The sequence below is a fragment of the Embiotoca jacksoni genome, unplaced genomic scaffold, assembly GCF_022577435.1.
Source record: "Embiotoca jacksoni isolate LCO1_2020_lvr unplaced genomic scaffold, fEmbJac1.0.p SCAF_117, whole genome shotgun sequence".
In the NCBI taxonomy this organism is placed as follows: Eukaryota; Metazoa; Chordata; class Actinopteri; family Embiotocidae; genus Embiotoca; species Embiotoca jacksoni.
The window spans coordinates 417,857-422,856 of record NW_027185249.1 but is presented as its reverse complement, the minus strand read 5'-3'; the positions used below and the strand labels follow the sequence as shown (position 1 = coordinate 422,856).

The 5,000-nt window shown below is 42.2% G+C and overlaps 1 protein-coding gene across 3 annotated transcripts in view; it reads left to right on the top strand.

Moving 5' to 3' along the window:
• Positions 1–5,000, top strand: part of mgat4b (alpha-1,3-mannosyl-glycoprotein 4-beta-N-acetylglucosaminyltransferase B) — a 69,044-nt gene that overhangs the window by 36,104 nt on the left and 27,940 nt on the right. The gene's annotated exons all lie outside the window — the stretch shown is intronic.

Below are 5,000 nucleotides of genomic sequence, written 5' to 3'. Positions count from 1 at the left end.
TAATAATAATAATAATAATAATAAAAACTGCAAGCAGTGATAAGCGGCCCCTCGCAGCTGCACGTCGGGGATCCAGCGGGTCGGGCCACCGGCTCCCCGACGTGCAGCATGCAAGGGTCCGCATATTCCCGCTTGCAGTTTAAAATTTTTTTCTCAATCTCATTCCTTATTGTTCTTAAAAAAAAAAATGCTTTTTTTTTTTTGACGGCTTTAACATCTTCAACATCTTTTAACATCTTCAAAAACTCATGAAAGTTGGTGCCTGATGCATGTGCAAAGTTTCGTGAGGCTTGTAGCATATTTTGGACAACATACTTTGCATATTTTGGATAACTTTTTTTTAAATCCCTTTTTGGAGTATGACCTTTCTGCTGAACTCAAGGCCTCAACGTACTTTTCACTGTGAGGCAACTGCTCTAACCAGCACACAATGGAAAAAAAAAGGCTTTTTTTTTTTGTTTGTATTGTTGTTGACCTTTGGTTTGATATTAGTAGGACTGCATGTAAGAACCTGAACCTGTGTGGCTTACCCTTAGAGGGAATCGCTCTCCGTGAGGCTTATTAAGGGGACTCACCCTCAGTAAACCGTGAACCTCGTGTGTTGTGTTACCTCGGCGGGGCTCGAACCCGTGTCTTCATGAGGTTGTTTCCAGCTCGGGGTCGGTGTTGTAGACCGCTGGACTATCTTCGGCAGCGAGGGATGAACCGTGGCAGGAAAAAGTGGTTCACGGAATTCACTCAGCACTTCCAGAGACTCAGCCGACAGTCTGGTTAAGTTTGTTAAAGCACAACATGTGTGAATAGCCAAAAATGGCGACTTAGTTCACCAAGGTTGTTATTAATGGTTCAGATTCCACCTGTTGATGGTGATTAAATTTTTCGTGAAGTTGAAACGTTTGGAGAAATTGAAAAAGTTTTGCATCCACAACACATTACAGGAAGATATTTAATATCACTGCAGACCTCCTTGAAAACACGTATATCTACTATCCAAAGAATGTCTACGGCAAGTTTGGTCCATTTGAATGAATATTTGTGGATGGTGGAGTTATAGGATGCAGTGAGACAAAGATTTGTCACAATGCTGCCTAACTCCTGGGAAGATTGGTGGCGCAGTGGTTAGCAGTGTTGCCTCTCAGTAAGAAGGTTAGGGGTTCAATTTCTCCCTTTGTTATGACTTTCAATGTCATCCAAATTCTGAAAACAAAAGTCATAATACAGCAAAAAGTGACCTAAAAGTCATTTTTGGGTCAGTTTTTGGACGACATGCTGTAGTATGACTTTTGTATCCCATTTTGGATGACATGATATAGCACGACTTTTCGGTCACTTTTTAGCCGCCACACCACGGACACACCAATCGCCGAAAACAAATTCTTATGATAACTTTTAATTCCAAACATGTTAAGAGGGCACAGACTAACTTTCAAGTTGGTCCGACAAAATCTGAAGGAGTTTGTTAAAGTACATGTGTGACTCACCAAAACAGACGACTAAATTCAAAATGATGGACTTACTGTTGAGTTGACGTAATGGTGCAATGTGACTTTTTTGTACATCTCGGTGTGATACACGTGTCCAACAAATTTGGTGCATGTAGGTGAAACCAGGGGCCAGAGCTGCAGTTTAGGGGGCGCTAGCGAGCCGTTTGGCCACGCCCATTTGCAAAACACATCAGATGTATCGTCTCACCAAGCCGGATGTATGTGACACGTTTCGTGAGGGTTCAAGCATCCTTTGACCTGAAACATCAACTTCCTGTGTCACGGCGAAACATCAAAGTTTGCCGCATCGCCATGGTGATGCCCTCTGACAAAGTTGCATGAACTTCTCAATATATTATCATCAATATCTGAAGGCTATTCTGACCCGACTTTAGGTTCATGTCATCAACCAGGTCAACGTGGCATGTGAAAGTATGAAATATTTCATTTCCAGTTGCCAGAAGATGGCGCTATGACTATGAGCGAATATTACCATGCAGGTGTCTTCAGGGCAGGGCTGTTATCAGGGGTTTGAGGAAGATTGGAATATGTACATAAAAGTTACAGCAACTTGTAGTTTCATGGCGAAACGCTCAAAATGGTCGCCACGCCACGGGCACACCAATCGATGAAAAAAAATTCTTCAGATAACTTTTCATCCCAAACATGTTAACAGTGAACTGACTCAATTTCAAGTCGGTCCGGCAAAATCTGTAGGAGTTCGTTAAAGTACAACGTGTGAATCGCCAAAAATGGCGACTAAATTCAAAATGGCGGACTTCCTGTTGAGTTGACGTAACGGTGCAATGTAACTTTTTTGTACGTCCAGGTGTGATACACGTGTCCACCGGATTTCATGCACTTAGGTAAATGTAGCCACCGGGGCATCTCTTTAGGGGGTGCTAGCGAGCCATTTGGCCACGCCCACTCGCGACTCCACTAGAATATGACATTTTTCGCCGGGAGAGATGTGTGTATCCACTTTCATTCGAGTTTTTTAATCTAACAAAGCCTCCAAAAAGGCAAATCATTTGTACGAAGAATAAGGAAAGAGAAAAATAATTCCTCAGATAACAATAAGGCTTTCAGGCCCTAATAATAACATGGTGGTTTGTGGGGACTGTTTAGTTGCTGGAGCCTCTAGAGGACACTCGAGGAACTGCAGGTTTTAGCATTATGTTTCAACCCTGGACGATCCTGGAAGTCTGTTCGTCTCTCAGACCACCTGAACAACAATCTGCTGGATGTTTGCTTGAATTTTTGTCCATCAAAGAAGCGCCTGCTCAGTTTCACGGTTGGATTAAGGCGAGGTTTGGGTTTACCGCTCCGATGCAACGTCCGCAGTTGGACTCGCGACGGGTCGGACCTGTTGTTGCTCCTCCTTATATTCCTGCACTTCCTGTTTGAAGCTTCTGCAGCGATCCAATTAAAAAAGGTCCAAAAAAATTACCTTTGAAAATATTTAAAGAAATAAAAGTGATGGTTCAGGACAGTGTTCAGGAAGAGAGTCGACATGATGTCCTCCGGAAACAAAACCGTGTGTGTGTGTGTGTGTGCGTGCGTGTGTGTGTGTGTGTGTGTTTGTGTTTGTGTGTGTGTAATTGGTCATTAGAGTGAGTGTGTTGATGCGTGTGCTTCTTCGCATACTTTCTAAAGGCCAGTGGTTTAGCTAATGAACCTGCACACACACACACACACACACACACACACACACACACACACACACACACACAGAGACACACACACACAGAGACACACACACACACACACACACACACACACACACACACACACACACACACACGTCATCATCATTTACCTCCCTGCAGCAGTCTGTGGTTAGCATTAGTATGGATGTTGAGCACACAGAGTCAATAACATTATCACTGTGTGTGTGTGTGTGTGTGTGTGTGTGTGTGTGTGTGTCTCTCTGTGTGTGTGTGTGTGTGTGTGTGTGTGTGTGTGTGTGTGTGTGTGTGTGTGTGTGTGTGTGTGTGTGTGTGTGATGAAGGTCACACTTTCAGCTGTTCAGAGTTTATTCAGCTGCAGCTTCTCTTGCAGCGGTTCTTGTTGTTTCTTTTTAAACGTTCTCAACGCTTCATCAGATTTTAATTTTATCTGCATTTTCAAACCGAAAAAAGTTTATTTGTCAGTAAAAACTTCTTTTCTTCTCTTTGTTCCTCCAGAAGACGTAAATCTTTAAAAACACGTCACTTTTTAAAGACCTGCTGTCGTGTGAACACACCACAGTTTGTTTTCGCTGAAAATAGTCCTCAACAAATAAACCATTTCCACATTTGTTTAATGAATCATCAGATTTTTAACAAAACAAAACAGAACAATAAAACAAACAGGAAAACAACAAAACAAAACAAAATATCAATCAAAGCAAAATAAAACAGCAAAACAAAGTAACAACAACATATAACAATAATAACAAAACAAGAACAAACAAAACAATAATTCAAAATAACAACAGGAAACAAAACAAAAGCAAAAAACAAAACATCATAACGACAATAACAAACCAAACAAACACATAAAACAACAACGAAACAGCAAAGCAAAACCACAAAATAAAACAAAAAGCAGAACAGCTAACCAGGCTTTAGCATGTTAGCCGAGTTAGCTGTTAAAGCTGCCAACACTGTGATTTAACAAAAACCTGAACTGCCACCTTTAACATTTAATAATATAATATTTAATTTAATAATAATAATATGCACGGTGGTGCAGTGGTTAGCACTGTCACCTCACAGCAAAAAAGGTTCCGGGTTTGAATCCGGTCCTGGGCCTTTCTGTGCGGAGTTTGCATGTTCTCCCTGTGCTTGCGTGGGTTCTCTCCGGGTTCTCCGGCTTCCTCCCATCATCCAAAAACATGCACCTCAGGTCAGGTTACCTGGCGCCGCACTAGTGGCAGCCTGCTGCAGCAGCTCCCCCCTGAGAGCCCCCCTGCTGTAGTGAAGACATTTCCCCTCGGGGATTAGTAAAGTGAATAAAATCAAATAAAAAATCAAAATCAAATTTCATCTCAGTTCATGTTTTGCTGGTCGTGACTCACTCGTTTCTGTTCTCTCATCCTGTTGTTGAGTTTTTTCGACACCAGCAGGTCCGACATGCAGCAGGACGTCCTGCCGCTCTGCAGGAGTTCAGCTCTTAATGTGCACATTTATAAAGAAGGTAACACCACCGGGTTCAACCTGAAATAAACCCTCCAGGTGTCATCGCCCTTTCAGAGATGAAGGAAAGAAACTCTGTGCAGAATGATGTTCACAATAATTATGATCATCTCTTTATTTTTATTCTTTTGAATAATTCCATGTTTCTGTCGATAACACGAAGCCTTTAAAGTAACAGTAAAATCCTGCAGCAGCGACTTCACACCAGGGTTTTTTTTCATGATATTGATGCACCAACATCTCACCTGGTTTCAACACCAACATGTTGCACGAGCACATTTGTTACTTCAACAACGTGGGCGTGAAAAGGACACCTGAGTCGTTCTGGTCCTGCAGA